This window comes from Corvus cornix, chromosome Z, assembly GCF_000738735.6.
Source record: "Corvus cornix cornix isolate S_Up_H32 chromosome Z, ASM73873v5, whole genome shotgun sequence".
Lineage (NCBI taxonomy): Eukaryota > Metazoa > Chordata > Aves > Passeriformes > Corvidae > Corvus > Corvus cornix.
Genome location: NC_046357.1, coordinates 57,803,753 through 57,820,725, shown reverse-complemented (window position 1 = coordinate 57,820,725; position 16,973 = coordinate 57,803,753). Strand labels below are relative to the sequence as shown.

The 16,973-nt window shown below is 38.2% G+C and overlaps 1 protein-coding gene and 1 long non-coding RNA gene across 2 annotated transcripts in view; both read left to right on the top strand.

Moving 5' to 3' along the window:
* Positions 1-16,973, top strand: part of SH3GL2 (SH3 domain containing GRB2 like 2, endophilin A1) — a 92,598-nt gene that overhangs the window by 42,973 nt on the left and 32,652 nt on the right. The gene's annotated exons all lie outside the window — the stretch shown is intronic.
* On the top strand, positions 1,495-10,220 carry LOC120411552. Its single transcript, XR_005603948.1, has 2 exons — positions 1,495-2,028; positions 9,153-10,220. It is a non-coding gene; the product is annotated as an uncharacterized LOC120411552 (long non-coding RNA).

The following is a 16,973-nucleotide window of genomic DNA, read 5'->3' as shown; positions in this document are numbered from 1 at the left end:
AAGCCAAAAAGAACATTAATCTGGAGGGCAAAATGTAGAAAAGGGTAAGTACAGGAATATATTGAGATCCTATGTTTTGTGGTGGTAAAGAGTTCATTATTCCTTGAAAGGAATAGCATAGGGGTTTTTTATTAGTTGGCTGTTTTTTAGCCTAGATTTTGTTGTTGTTGTTTTCAGCTAATTTATTGAAATAAAATGCTCTGACATTTTCCTGAGTATTTCAGAATGGCTCAGGAAGCTTTTTAAACAGCCTAGAACAATGCTGGGATACAGCAGTGGAAAAAAATCTGCTCATAAATAAATTATATTTACTGACAGGAAGTCAGTATAGTTCTCTGGTAGCGATTCTAGCATGATAATGCAAAATATCCTGTAGTTCTGAAAGGATAGTGGAATTTTCCTTTTTTTTTTTTTTATTTATTTTATAACTGCTTAGGAATGCCTTATTTTGGAAGAATTCCTTATTTTGGAAGAATTTATCAGTATTTTAACTCTTGTGTGAAATACTTCTTTCAAATTCTACCTCCTTGAATGCTTACAACAAAGCCACACAGTAAATTTAAAACACAAATGACTTATTAATGATCAGGTAATGACCTCTGTTTAAAGATTGGTGAACCTTTTTCATAGCACAAGTGATAATGTTGAAGTTGCATGTCTATATAGAGACATGCAGTGTGCTGCACAGAGCAGTCCCATGTTATCTTATCTGAATAATTCAGGGCAAAAAAAGGCAATGAAGCTGGTGAAGGGTCTGTAGCTCAAGCCCTGTGAGGAGCGGCTGTGGGAGCTAGGAGTGTTTAGCCTGGAAGATAGCCTGGAGGAAAGGAGGCTCAGGGGAAACCTTATTGCTGTCTAGAACTTCGTGAAAAGAGGGTGTGGTGAGGTGAGGGTCGGCCTCTTCTCCCAGGCAAACAGCAACTGGGCAAGAGGAAACAGCCTCGAGTAGCACCAGAATAGGTTTGGATTAAATATTAGGAAAAACTCTGTTACAGAGAGGATGATCAGTCATTGAAAAAGGCTGACTGGGTTGAATCACCATCCCCAGAAGTGTTCAAAAATCATGTGGATGTGGCACTTAGGGACATGGTTTAGTGCTGGACTTGGCAGGGCCAGGTTAACTGGTTTGGACTTGATGGAGATATTTGAGGTCTTTCCGACCCAATTGAGTCTATGATTCTAAGACTACATGTGAAAAAGATGTATTTTTAGTAGTGATTTACCTAAGAGCAGTGGAAAATTGTTGATAAAATAAGGGTCCTCAAAACTCAAAATTGACTTCTGGTTATCTGTGCCTGCTTTCTCACTGTTTTGAAGGTGTGAAGCATCTGTCCTTGGACAACGTTTGCTTCAAAGACTCCCAATGCCCACCTACTCTCTCTGCTTTGTATCTACATGTGCAGCATTGCACTGCACTGCATACGGATGCATCCCATGAGATACAGGCCTGGTGGATTTATTTTCAGCCTCAATGGGCCACATTTTGGTTTTGCAATGTGTAGAGCTCTAGACCAAGAGCTGTCACAGCTCACTGGATTCTATTTGTTTTTTCAGATAACCTATTTCATTGTGACATGTACGACTCCCATGAAACCATGAAAAGTTGTGAGGGAGATATGGGACCTCCATCACTGACAATATCACAAGACAATGATTTCGTCTTAAATATAGTTCAAAACTTCAGCAGAAGAGAGAGAACAGAGCTGACTTACTGTTCCTGGTGAGGAGCTGATGAGCTGTATTATGTGTAACTGGAGCTTATGGAAGTCCCTCTGAGCCTTGCAAATACTGAATTGCAGTAGCGAAGCTGAGAAATAGCCGACTGTCAAATCACTATCTCAGGACAGTGCCAAATAGGCACCAGAGCTTGAAAGCACTCTGCAATTGATTAAAGCACTCTGCTCAGTGCTATGCTAGAGAGCCTATGAAAAAGCAGATACTTCTTCCAGAAAACAAAGCAGAATTTAAAACATCTGTAGGGCTGAGAGTTCAGCATCACCATTATCTAAGTCAGAAGATTTTTAAAAGGTGAGAACAAGGACTGAAAGTTCATTGAAGCAAAAATCTATGTGTTATAAAGAAAAGATGAATTAAGACTAAAAGTTTATACTATAAGGAAACAAAGACTTGTCTGTCTCAGCTTTTATGTCATCAGCAGTCACAGTGGGTCTCTGTAAGCAGAGTACATTCCGTATATAATGTGATCATAGTTACTTCTCTTTTTCAGACAGTGGTAGGAACAAATTTGAGTTATGTTTCTGATTTTGTACTTCAGGAAAACACAAAGGTTTTAATTCTTCCATTGCTGTAAAAGCAATATTAATTTACAGAGTGTACAGGAAAAAAATATGGAAAATTGTTCTTATAAGTTGAATTGAAGCTTACATGTTTGAAGAAATTGCTTCGGGAAAGCTGTGTTAAGGAGTGATTTTGGGTTCTCTAAAGAGGGTAAAACAAACCAATTAATGTAACCTAGAATGACATATGATCTGTTATTGAGTTTTTAAGGTAATTAAATGACCTGTCTAAAGGTGCTTAAATAACTCAGTACTGGTAAATGAGGATAACATAGTCTGATCTGTAAGTCACCAGCTCGTATCAAGATGAATTGTGTAGGTGGAGCTAAAAGTGATGCTCCTGGTCTGCTGCAAAGCAGTCTGATATCCTGCTTTAAAACAAAACTGACCCTCTACAGGGAATTAGTCTTTTAACTCCCAGGAATGTTGCTGTGAACACTGAGTGACATAGCATCTTACAAACAAACTTCAGCTGTTACCAGTCCAGGAATTTATGGCCCTGGAAAAAAACAGTTTCTCTGACGATTTATGTAAGTTTTCAGTTAAATAATAATGAAGTGTTATTTCTAATGTGTTTCATTTAATAACATCTCTGGGACTGTGTGTTCTGCTGTGTCAAAAATATTATTATTCAGTGCAGGGTTTTGCCTGTTCTTTGTTAGAAATGGAGTCAGGTATTATAGAATAATTTCCAGGCTATTTGTGACATGAATTTGTTTTGCATGATATGTTAATGTACAGTCATATCAATAACCTGATTCAACATTTACAGAATGAGAGCACTGTTTTTCAAGTTATGTTCCCTCTGGGCCAGTTTCATAAATTGAAATTGCTTGCTAATGAACTCGACTTTTTGTGGGTTTTTTATTCAGCAATACTGTATATAGATCCAAGGTTTCTCTGCTATGCAAACAGATTGGTATTAGCAGGAAGCATATTCTAATCTTCTGTTTACACTGCAGAATTCAAAATATATTGTTCACTTTTGCATTTTTTCACATAGATCTCCTTATGTTTTTTACCTGTTGATAGAACTGATCCTGGCTGAGTTAACTGGTAAGGAAGCCAGCGTTTGCTAGACTTATTCTAACAACTAGACAATTCATTCTCATGAAAGCTAATATGATTCAGGAAAATTAATCCAACTGTAGATTTAGTTGGCGAAATACACAAACAAATTTTAACCTTAATATTTATAAATGAAATTGAAGCTATTCATCTTTGAGTAATAAAATGCCATTAGGCACTTCAGACTCGGAACAGAATGCTAGTATGAGAAAACTGCGGTGGTGGTAGGTGTGATGTGTGGAGGCACTGCATCATTTTGTTACAAAGGTATCTTTTTACTTGTCAGTAGGTGAAGGGAGGTTTTTTTATGGCCTTTGCTTTACTGGTAAATTTTTTGTATCAGTGTAGCAAAGTGGGACCACAGTGTTTATTTTCCGAACTGAAACTCTATGGACTTGCAAACGGATGCAGAGTTTGCTGGTGCTTTCTGCAGGACACGTGGTGATAAGGCCTGTTATATAGGTCATGCTTTGGACTTATTTATTGGGTTAGCAGTCAGTTGTTTTGGGACATTTGTAGGATGTAAAGTTTCTTGCTAGCATACTCTGGGATTGCAAATAGTCCAAAATCTATAGTAGAGTTGTGAGGTTTCAAGTAGGTGAAGGAGAAAATCTGGGGGAAGGTTTTATGGCCTATTAACTCTGGGTTGGCATCTTTTCATTTGCAAGCTGTGTGCTGTGTTTTGTATATTCTAGTGGGCACCTGTTGAACTGGTATCTATTAGCCTACTAGTTAACTGCTCATCACAATAAATGCAAAAACCCACAAAGAATAAGGGAAAGATCAGAGGAAAAATGACAGGCACAGGAACACTTCTAACCTACTGCAAAGTACACTGAATCAGGGACTTGTCATCATAAAATACCAAATAAATACCATCAGAGAGGGAATGTTGGACAATTATACTTAGTGCAAAATCTAAGATGATTTAGAGAAAAAAAAAATCTACCACACTAACTAATTGAGGGAGATTCTCCTTGTGGTTTGAACTGACAGCAGAGAAATCCTTTTCTTGGAGAACTCTCGCACAACTTAGTTCATTCCATTCTGTGTCCCTTCAAAAGATAACACTTGTTTCTTTGACCCAGAGACTTCCCATCCACTGCATGCATAATTACTCCTCTTGCGGGAAGTCTCTGAAATAAAAAAATCAAAATGTGTTGCTAAAACCATTGCTGAGTGTTTACATGAAGATAAGACTGCAGATGTTGAAATGCTTTTCCAGTTCATGGTCTTGCAAAATTGTTTTTATTTCCAGAAAGATTTCTTCCACCATGAGAAGAACCACAGCAAAATATTTAAGAGAAGAGCTAGATGAATTTAATTTCATACTCAAAAGGAGAAATGTTTTATGTAGTGGTTTATTTGAACATCCAGTGCAGCTACAGGAATTACTTTGGTAATTTCTCTATGCAAAACTCCTAACATTGGTACTGCAGAAAGACAGTGTTATAATGACAAACATCTTTTCTTGCCGTTATACAGCCAGCTGCTGCACATGGACATTAATCTGAAGCTGAAACAAAGTTGAATCCATTCAAGATATAATATTTCCCTGGGATATAATCCTTGTCCAGTAGCTTTAGATACTGCTCAGAAAAAAAAGGTGTCAGTTAGTGTGAGACTGAGGAAAAGTAATAATTCGAATCTTGGTTTAAGTGGTTACTAAGAGAGGGAAAAGAGTTCTGTTAAGTGCATTATAAAGCATTTTAACACTGTATTTATTCCTTTTAGATCCAAGTTTAAAAAATGAAATAATTTCCATTTCTCCAAAAATACTCTGTTGTATGTGACTATTGTAATACCACAAAAATATGCTGATCCTTGTGTTTTGAAGACTATGATCCTAGAGATCTAGGGATTTTTTTAATAACAAAACCCCTTATTCCTAACTCTGTTAACACATACGTTTCCTATTTATTTTCTACTTAATAGAATTATTTTAATTCCACTGGTGCCTCTCTGGAAACCTTAACTTAGTCACAAATGAAAACTGGAGTGTGAAGAGTGGGAAAGATCCAGCTCTGCAGCTCTCCCATAGTTTGAAAGTGTTGTGTTTCTCCTGGAAGTATGAGCAACACATCTTTCTGTAGGCAGGTGTGACTGGGTCATGTCCTTGGGGCTGCAGGTCTCAGGTCAGGCTGCTTGGAGCTATTGCTGTCTTTCTCTAGCTGAATTCCAGCCAATCCTTTCTCACTACCCAAGCTATTTTGATGCCTGTTACAAAGGTGGATTTAGCTTCTTACTGAACTGTGAGTTGGAGACCTTCAATTTATAAAGAGGTACAATTCACCCCAAAAAGATACTCTTTCAAATGAAAGTACTAGAAATTTTCCCTCTTGTCCAGTTCAGCTGAGATGCAAATCACAGAGTCTAGATGATTGCACATAATCTCTTAATCTAGCAGAGATTTTTCTTGTATTGCCTCCCTACCTAAAAAACAACAGCTGTCATTTTCTACATTCTCTGGGACCATCCTTCCTCATGTTCAAACCACCTGGACTGGTATTTTTAATGCTGGTGAATAGGAGCTGCACAGCTCAATGCTTACATTGCAGTTTGAGCTATCCTTTTTCATTTTAGATTTGTATAGCTGAAAAATGTCTGTATGCACTGACATTTCTTTTGCTTTGTGTCAGTTGTTTTCTGCACTGTTTTTCTTGTTTTGATTGTTCTAATTTTCATAATTCATTTGTTTGATACTAGATGCTTTTCTTTATATGTATTTTTTTTCTGCAGCTTTGGATATTGTTTTTATTGCCTTTACAGTTCTGTTCTATGTGGGTTTTTTTGCTTGTACTTTCCACTAAATCTACCTTTCATTTCATAAGTCAGAAAAGGTAAAATTTTAGGCTGTATTTCTAGGAAACAATATTACTGGTAACTTTACTGACAGTTCAAGATTTGTAGAATGACATTATAAGTTTGAAAAGTATTATAGAACTGTCCTTGAACCTAGCTTGAGACACTGCATATGTCTTTAGTTGTCTATTACAGAATGACATTTAAGCATCTACTGCTGTTTATAATTTTTATTTTATAGCTGCTCTCTTAAAAGTCTATACATAGGCCTTACAAAGTTCTAAAAAACCTTTCCGTTCAGTAGTGTTAGATGTTAGCAGTGTGGTGAACTTGAGATAAATCACTGGCACATCCAAGAGTTAAAATACCCACCACCATCTGTAATGGGGAAAGAGCTGTGTGCTTGTTAGGAAAAAAAGCTCAAAGATTATATTCTCTGAGTCATAGCTACACCAAAGTTTGTGTAGCTGATGTAGTTTAAGCTAAAATGTGTACAGAGATATATCTACAGTTTTTCAAGTGAAGGATTAGCTTTGCTCAGATAAAAACACAGCATCTTGCAAAACTAAGTTGGAGCATGGTTCCTCCTGAACAGTCTTCAGACATAAAAACTTTTAACATATCTCTAGTATCGACATCATACAATAGCAAAGTATGCTCTCTTTAAAATGATGAATATAGAGCTTCACATAGTGGTGGTATTGTCCAAGAAAATAAGATCTTCTCTATCATCATCTTGAATATCATAGTATAAGATCTCCCTTTTATCAGTAGTAGCTGGCAAAATTGACAATAGCAATTGCAGGTTGTACATCCTTATTATGTAATTTAAAGTTCAATAAACACTGAGTTATTCTGAGGAACAGACTGTAATAGAGATTCCTGGTAATGGTACCCCTGTAAAGAGGGAGGAAGGTGTCTTAGGGAGTCAGATACCCTAGTCCTGAAGAAAGTGAATCAGGTAAGGAGTAAAGTTAGGCCTCTGAACTTAAGAAAAGCAGACTTCCAGCTCTTCAAGGAGATGCTCAATAGGATTCCCTGGGAAACTGCCCTCAAGGACAAGGGAGCAGAACAGAGCTGGCAGATCTTTAAGGAAGTCTTCCATTGAGCACAAGAGCTGGCAATCCCCAGGAGCAAGAAATTTGGCAAAGAAGGCAAGAGACTGGCTTGGCTGACTAGGGAACTGCTGGTCAAACTAAAGGAAGAGAAGCAAATGCAGACAGCAGAAACAAGGACTCATAACCTAGGAAGGGTATAGATGAAGTTCAGTTGCGTAGGGATGGGGTAAGGAAGGCCAAGGCAATGCTAACCTGAAATTGGCAAGGGACATAAAGAATAAAAAGAGCTTCTTCAGGTATGTTAACCAGAAAAAGAAGGTCAAAGAATGTGACCCACCCTCATAAAAAACGCTGGAAAACTGATAACTATGGATAAGGAGAAGGCTGAGGTACTCAACAAATTTTTTTGCCTCAGTCTTCAACAGCAACCTATCTTCTCACACTGCTTGAGGGGATGGACAGCAGGATGGAACTGGGGGGTCTAAGTACTCCCAACTGTAATTAAATGTCAGCTTCATGATCACCTGAGGAACCTGAGTACACATAAGTATAAATGACCCAATGAGCTGCATCCCAGAGTCCTGAGGAAATTCGCTGATGTAGTTGCCAAGCCACTCTTTCTGATATTTGAAAAGTCGTGGCAGTCAGGTAAAATCCAGGGGACTGGAAAAAGGGAAGCATTGTACCCATCTTCAAAAAGGGTAGATATGAGAACCCTGGGAACTACTGACCTGTCAGCCTCCCCTCTGTGCCTGGGAAGATCCTGGAACAGATCCTCCTAGAAGCTGTGCTAAGGCACATGGAAGACAGCGAGGTGATTTGAGACATCCAGCAAGGTTTCACCAAGGGCAAGACCCCACCTGGAGTGCCGTGTCCAGCTGTGGGGTCCCCAGCACAGGAAGGACATGGACCAGTAGAAGGACTGCCACTAAGGTGATTAGAAGGATGGAGCACCTCTCCTAAGAGGGAAGACTAAGAGAATTGGGATTTAGCTGCCTGGAGAAGAGAAGGCTTTGGGGTGACCTAATTGTAACTGAAGTAACTGAAGGGAGCTACAAGAAAGGTGGAGAGAGATTGTTTACAAGAGCATGCACTGACAGGACAAGAGGGAATGGCTTCAAACTGAAAAAGAATAGATTTATATTAGCTATTAGGAAGGCATCTTTTACTGTGAGGGTGATAAGACACTGGCACAGATCTGCCAGGGAAGTTGTGCATGCCCCATCCCTAGAAGAATTCAAGGCCAGATTGGATGGGGCTTTGAGAAGCCTGGTCTATTGGAAGGTGTCCCTGCTTTTGGACTCTATTGGGACTGAGAAACTAATACCCACAGTTGAAATAATGTGCCAAAGCAATGTATGCAGCACTGATGATTGGCTGAGATTTGAGACAGGTATTAAAATTTTTCACTATCATCTTACAGTAGATTTCCTGAATTTCCTCTATGCACACATTTCATGTGTAAAGCAAAGAACTAAAGTGACGTAATATTCATAACTAAGGTTGCTGGTTGCAGCATGTTTGATGCCTACTGTACATGTAAAAGTTTCAGATGTACAATTAATATGTATGTTTTTATGTTAATTTATTATTCTTTCTCTATGAAACCTCTATATTAAGCTCTGATTTGATAAAAAGCATTCTATCACATCTTTGCAACTCTCTATTTGATGTAAATCATGTATAAGCATGATCAGACTGCCCAGCCAATCTGAGGATTCCAGTGCATCCTTCAGTGCATTCCTCTCTGTCTCATCAGAGCAGTGAATTGCATATTTGGAGCTTCAGTGTTTGTGATTTCTGCTTCTCTAGTGTCATTTCTATTGTACATAGATTGTTTACCAGAACTGTAGTTAGTAAAGTATTTCAGTAGGTGGGATCACTGGCAGATAGTTAATTTTTATTTTCTTTCACCCATTTATTTTAGGGAGAGAGACCTCTGAGAGGGTGGGGGAGAAATGTCTGCAGTACACAGCAGATGGGATTCCAAGAAAGGAAATGTAAGCACGTGGAATGGCTGAAAACAAAACAGCTACCTGTAGACAGTAAAAAAACCTGCAGAGGAAGCTCAGGAGGAAGAACAGAGTTCCACAACTGGACAAGCACTGGACATTGGATTATTATTTTACCATAGGCTAGTGGTACAGTATGGACAGCTAAGGGAGCTGCCTATAGCTGAAAATGTATGGGGCTGAATGTCAAATATTCTTATAGTACCTGCTATCTTGCATCTTCTACAAAGTTACCTTTTAAAAACACCCTGTACCTTCTACTTGGAGTAAGAAGAGGTCAGACAACAATTACTTCAGCAGTGGGAAAATTTGTGTACAAAAATCATTTCAGGATCCATTTTGTATCAGGACTGAGACTGTTTCAAGATGCCGCAAAAGTTATCCACAGAGACTGAGCATTTTTGTTCTTTTTTTCTCCTTCATCCTGGTTTGGGTTTGGTTTTTTTTTCACAGCATTGTATAATATCTCTCTTATGACTCATGGCTTATCTGACATCTTCCCAAACAAAACTGCAACAGTTGAGGCTGACCTGATAATAAATTGGACATGCCTAGTAAGAAATGTTACTTGTGTGGGAAGTGAGAGCGAGATTGTTTGTATAAGACTGGATTATGGTACTTCAGAGAATATCCCTCAAATCCAAACACTGGTGAGAAAGCTGTGTGAAAAAGGATGGGTGTATAGCTGACAGCATACCTGCTAATTCTGTGCTCTTTAGCTGCCATTGAGAGTGCTTGCAGAAAAACAAAACACAGTTTTGTGGTGTGGATAGTGGATCTAAGCCTTTATACTGCTGTATCAGTAGTATATTTCTTCTCTGAGAGAGTAATATTTATAAAGCATAAAACTGTACCAGTGTAAGAAAAGAGTGAAACAAATTTTGAATGAGGACACATTTTACTTCTGAGTTGTTGCAATGAAATTCTATCTATGTTGAATTCTGTGCCAGTAATGGTTATTAAATACATTGTAAAAATGTCTATATGATGAATACTGTCTTCTGTCTGTGCAATCCTAACTTAGATCTAACTTAGATCTATCTAGGAGTATTTTGTTGGGGTTTTTTTTAATAGAAATTGGTGACAGGTAGATTTTTAAAATAAAGCATTTGTCCCCTGCTTTTCTTGAATAAGAGTGTTTGCATGATTTAGGAAGCTTTGTTGGCATGACTTCACCATTTCTTCAAATAACTAGTGCTCTTTTAAGAAAAACTATGAAAAAGTTCACTCTTCGCTCATTTGAGGGACCTGTCTTATCTCCCAGGGTTTACAGTAGGCAACAGTATTGAAAAGGTGGTTGGGTTTGGTTTTTTTCAATGCTCATAATTTTGCACCCTAGAACTCCCTTTTTTTGTTGCACCCTCAGTTTACAAATCAGTAAAAATGTACTGTGTTTCTGAAACTTTATATTAACCTATGGTGCTTAATGATTACCAGCCTTAAAGCCAGCAGATTTCTTTATCTGCATGCATTTTGAGGTGATGCTTCTGTAGCTCTGCATTGCAGTTGTGGCTTAGTTATACCCTGCTTTCTTAAAATTTCTTCTCCTCTAAATATTTAACTTGATAAAAAGATGGTGAACAGATGGTGAGATTCCAGGGCAGACCCTTGATCAAGACCAATTGTTATCAGCCTATAGGTAGAGTATGAACCATTATCCTGTGAAACTGATTGAGCCATATTTTCATTCATCTGCTTGATCATGCAGACAGTAGAATCTCTAATTACTGGGATAATCTCAAAAAGCATCAGTACCAAGATTAGGAATGCTAGGCATCCTGGCCTTATCCTACCCCTTACAGTAGTTCCCACCCTGTTCAGAAAGGAGCCTGCATTTTTCTCTTTATTCTAATGCAATTAAAGAAGCTTTTCCTGCATTTCTTTGTGTTCCTTGCCAGTTCTGGCTTCAGCTGAGCTCCAAAGATTTCCAATGTTGTCCCTGTACATGCAGTCAACAATCTTAACATTATCAAGTTTGTTGCCTCTGTTGGTCAAAGTATTTCCATGAGGTAACTAGGAATATAGAATTGAAAATAAAGCATGGGAGTGGTATGTCTAGACACAAAGGTTTCACTAATTGACTTAGTCCTTAAAAATTTTTACAAATACCACCTGGGATAAAACCCAGCAATCCTTTGCAGTACATTGCTGCAATTGTCTCAAATATCCACAAAGCAGCAAGACATGTCTGAAAACCCTTATTACTATTTTCTCCATTGAGAAGTCTGACAGATGTAATATGAAATCACCATTCTTATTTTATCCTTTGTAAAAGCTGGTGATTTAAAAGCAAAACCTTTAATTAGGTACAGCAGGCTACCATGCAGTAATTTTAATGTCTCAGTACAATCAAAATACATAGCCAAAATACAAGTCAAAATAACTCTTGCCTACATAAAAAAGAAAGTAAGATTTTCTGTGACTTAGCAGCCGCAAAGTCTGTAATGAGAGCCAGAATGGCTTTACCCAAGTAAGAATGGTTGATCACTTAACTTATCAAGAGCTGTAGATGAATGGATTTTTAGTAGGTAATTAAATTAAGAAACACTATATAATTAAGCTCGTGGATCATGGAGAATGTTCCTTGATATTTTTGCTGTGCAAACAAGTTGTCTCTCTCTTGTGTATCTAATTACTTAACACTCTCTAAGGGCACCTTTCTAAGTGGAAATCACCAGAAAAAATCTCACTGATGCTATGATAAATCAACCAGACTTGGTGGTATTGACACATGGAGGGATTCACACATTGTGCATTTGTAATGTTGTCTTCTGCCTTTCTTACCTTACTTTGTAACCGACACATATTTACTGATGACTTAGTTCTCAGCACTGCCAATATTATGGCAGAAAAGGCGTTGGTGAATCAACAGGTCACCAACCTCCAGTGCAAGGTATCTTCCATACGATCTGTTAAAAACACAAGATACCAAGAAATACTGTAAGATACAAATTCATCATATGAGGAAGAGCATGATTTTCTTGCCCTCTGCAGCCTTTCAAGATTGCAGAAGATTTGCTAACTTGCATGACACTGAAACTAGTTCTGAGGTAGCAGAGAATTTTTGTGGTAGAAGCTGAGAGCAACCTGCTTAATATGTACTATCCACGTACAAATTTCTCCTGTGCACTAGATGACCTTAATAGTTTCTTTTGGACTGCCTCCACTTTCTGTGAGTTCCTTCTTCCCTTCACTTGTTTCAAAATATTAATTCAAACTGTTTGAGGAATTCCTAAACATACCTAAATCGACTCTATAGTGTACTGGCAGTTACTATTTCTGGGTATTGTTCAGATGCCCTAAACTGTAAAAATCTTTCTGAAGTTATTAATGGTACTGATCTTGTGGGTTCCCAACTTTACAAAGGGCATCTGAACCAGAAGCTATTACACAGAAGAGATTGCAGGGAAGAACAAAACATCATCGTGCTGTATCATTTGAGTTGTTTGAACAGAGCTCAGATCAGTCATCTCCTTGATTGTATCACATGAGATGGCCAGTGTCATAAAAGCTTCAGTTTTATTGCTTTTGTTTGCAGCTTGCAGGAGGCTTTATAGCTTCATGAGGAATGTGAGAGGCTTTTAGTTTTTAGACATATCCTTTTGCTGCATTTTGTATGTCAAAATTCCGGTGTTCATCTCCTCAGCACTGGCAAGCCTGTGTGTACCTCAGCCTCAGCAGTGGCAAGCCTGCAAGTCCTGATAGATTGAACTAGCATGATGAGGTATATACTGTGTGTAAAAATAGTCCCAGTGTTACCCAGGCAGACTTACAGCTCCAGGATACAAAAGAGAGAAAAGTTGAGGAAGTAGATACTACTCTTCATGCAAAGAGCAGTGACATAGAAGCATTAGCAGCCTCATTTCAAGAAAAGGCTAGCTCTGTCAGCTTGTAGGTTAGTACATCTGGTCCCAATCTTGCAGTCTTTTAGAGCTAAAATTTCTCAGAATTTTACATAGGAATTTTTTCCTGTGTCAGGAGAACAAAACTTTAACTTGGTATTGTTTTGTGTTGATTTCTTTTTTCAGTTTCAAATTTTATTATAATTGTAAAATTTGTTGTTGATAAAGCTATTGAGGGCATAATGTCCTTATTTTAGGGTGTTTTTTTCATACATAAAACTTAGGGGTTTTTTTCCTTTTTTTTTCTGACACGCCCACAGTATGAGAAGGGAGTACTCATTTGCAATTCTAACTGTTCATTTTGCTCTGTTTGACAGAAGCAACATCATATGTTAAGAAAAAGTGTGTTGGAAAAAGCCCAGCTTCACAAAAGAACTTTATACAGCAAATAAGAATTAGAAACTTATCAGTTACTCCTAAAGATAAGTAAAATGTTTGTTATAAGAGCAAATTACATGCTCTTTTCCATTAAGCACAGTAATTCTTTCTTCAATTTCGTCAGTAATTTAAAGTAGCATTATGCTTCAGAGTGGCTGTGCTGTGGTAAGATAAGCTTGAGAATGAAATAGAAACTGTAGAGCCGCAAAACCTTTTCATCTCCCCACTTTCTACTAAAAAAAACCGGGTCATCAGTCATGAGAATGGAGAGCACTGCCAGGTTATCTCAGCAAAGGTTGTACTGCTGCTGAAACTATAAAAATACTAAGTCAGGGTAGCTCGTGGCAGAACTGATGCATGAACAGATTATACTGTGGTATGTAGTGATCAGAAATAAAAGCAAATGGTTGGGTGGCCACCAGGACACAAGAGCTTGTAATGATTTTTTTCTGACAGCTCCACAAATAGATGCTGCCTCATGTTTGTGAAGTACAGGAGATAGTGTGTAGACGGGAGTATCCTTTCTTCCCTTAGGAAAAAGACTTTGGGTTGTGACTTTTTACCATCTTTTGACATCTTTAAAAGGAGATGCAGTTGGCTTTAGTTTTCCTAGTTCAACCCCTCCCCACGACCCCCGTCCCTTTTCAGAAGGGTAATGGCAGTACCAGTTGTACATTTCTGTGGTGCTGGAAGGGAGTCTTCTCCAAGCTCCTGGTTTTCCACCACTGCAAAGGCCAAAGCTTGCTTTCCCATGTATCTCTTTAGTAAAAGTTCTAATACAAGCAGGATTTAATGGCCGCCTTGTCATGGTCCACATATTTGTAGTGGAGAACCTCAGGAAGGGTTCAAGAGTAAGAAGTGAAAAGTAAGTATTGAGACCACCAAGAATATATGTATCCATACAATTTTTTGCCCTGATTTGTCAGATTGTGTTCACCAAGCTAATTCACAGTGTCTTTATAAATGATGTTCTTTTAGCTTTTGAAAAGTCCTGCTATACTTGTGTGTCAAGAATATCTTTTTTTTTTGTATCTCTTGTTTAGCATTTGTCCATGTTTATATTGGCATAGAGTGTCTGGATATGAGATTCTTGGACCATAATCAGGAGGCACAATGTGACAGATTTCTAAATCCCATCACAACTCCTGCATATTTCAAGGAGAAGATTAAAAAAATGGTTTATTTTTCTGTATCCTATCAGTCACAGAGTAGCTAAAGAATTGGGTCACAGGGAAAATGTTATTCACAGTTCATCCATATTCACAACATAGCTAATTTATTGTCCACCAGTCTACACAACTTCAAAGTGAGTGACATATTGAGCATAAATGGAGTATGAAAAAGGAGATATTGCAAAATCCAGTATGATTTATCTGTCTCCATACTTCCTAGTTTCATTTCTAGATACTTTTCAACCACTAAAATCCTGGGTTTTGAATTGCCATTAGCTAATGGTGAAAGAGAGAAATACTAGCACTTATATATGTACATTTATACATATATATACTATTTATATACAATAATTTTATTTATTATTTTTAAAAAACCCATTAATCCGTACTGATATGTATTGTAATCCCTAACACAATGTAAACTGATGATGAAAAACTATCCTGCAAATTTCATACCAAATTATTGTTGCCAATCAATGTAGTAGCTCAAGCTCAAGACACAAATAATTCTTTAGTCTTAAGGAGAAGATACAGAAGTTGTCTTTTTTTTTTTTTTTTTTTTTTGGATGTTGGATGGTGTAATGCCATTATCCTGTAAAGCTAAGTGTTAAGGGTGATGTACCTAGGAAACGGTCATGGTGCTTGCTATCATTGGATTTTGTGTGAATAATTTTTGACCTTCAACATTTTCATTTAATCTAGAGAATCAAAGTACTATCATTTGCATATTTGGGATGTGCATACCTAAAGTGTAGCTATACTTTCATTCATTCCTTCTTTCCCAGCTTTCATGAACAGCAGTAGGTGTAATTCAGCATGCCACTATGCTACTGCTTCTTACAATTCCATCTTCAGGTCTAAGTTGTCCTTACTATATCTATCTGACAGAATAGCTATAGTGTAAACTACTTGACTTTCACTTTTGCTGACAGCACTGGGAGACCAGGTGTAGGTGAGTCACCTGGTTTTGCATAGTAAAGGTCCCCTCCTGAGTAGTTTGGAAATATTATTGTCCCAAACGGCAGCCTAGCATCTGAAGGACTTCTGAAGCCAGGCTACTTCTAACCATGAAGGAGGTTGTTTTGCAAATGACTCCCTAGAGTAGACAAAGCTTTTTTGTATTCTTGTTAACCACATAAAATCGTGTTTAAAGCAAAAGACTTACGGCTTTATCTGTGGACTGCTGCCCTATAGTGGTTAAATACTGATTGTATTACATTGTAACAAATAGCAGCTGATAGCTACTAATGAAATGTCAAACTGTTGCAAGGTTGGCATTTCTTTAACAGCTTTTTTCCAAAATGTCTAACATTGCTGTTTACTTTTGGGCTGGTATTTCTGAGATCTGGTTAGAACAATGTTACCAACTCCAGTTACTTTTCTGTTAACATAAGAGACTCAAGAATCCAAGGAAAAAGTATATAAAGGATGAGAAGCTTATGAGGAGAACCTCAACAAGATTAATTTAAAATTAGATTACTCATAAGCAGAATGCAGCATTTGTTATAGAATTGGTATAGAATCATAGAATCATTTAGGTTGGAAAACACATTTAAAATAATGATCAACTGTTTTCTGAACTGTGTCATATGAACTTATATGAACTTATATGTGTACAATTCTTAACCTGGCACTGCCAAGTCCATCACTTAACCATGTGCTCCCAAGTGCACCATCATTTACACCATTATCTGTTGATGGTAACTCAACCACTTCTCTGGGCAGCCTGTTCCCATGCTTGGTAACGCTTGAGGGCACAGCAGTGCTGAGTATACCTGGGGCATGATCCCTTCCCTGGTCCTGCTGGCCACTCAATTTCTCATACAGGCCAGGATGCCTTCTTGGCCACCTGGACACAGCTGGCTCATGTTCAGCTTCTGTCACCAGCACCCCCAGGTCCTTTTCCAATGGACAGCTTTACAGTCGTTCTGCCTCCAGCCTGTGGCACTGCCTGGGATTGTGGTAACCCAAATGCAGGACCCGGCACTTTGCCTTGTTGAACCTCACACACTCGGCCTTGGCCCATCTCTCCAGCCATTCCAGATCCCTCTGCAGAACCTCCCTGCCCACCAGCAGACCAACACTTCTGCTCCGCTTGGTATCATCAGCAAACTCACCGAGGGTGAACTCAATCCCCTCATCTGTCATTAAGATGTTAAAGAGAACTGGCCCCAATTCTGAGCCCTGGGGAACACCCACTGGTGACCGGCTACCAGCTGGATTTAACTCCATTCACCATCATTCTCTGGGCCCAGCCATCTAGCCAGTTTTTCATACAGTGAAA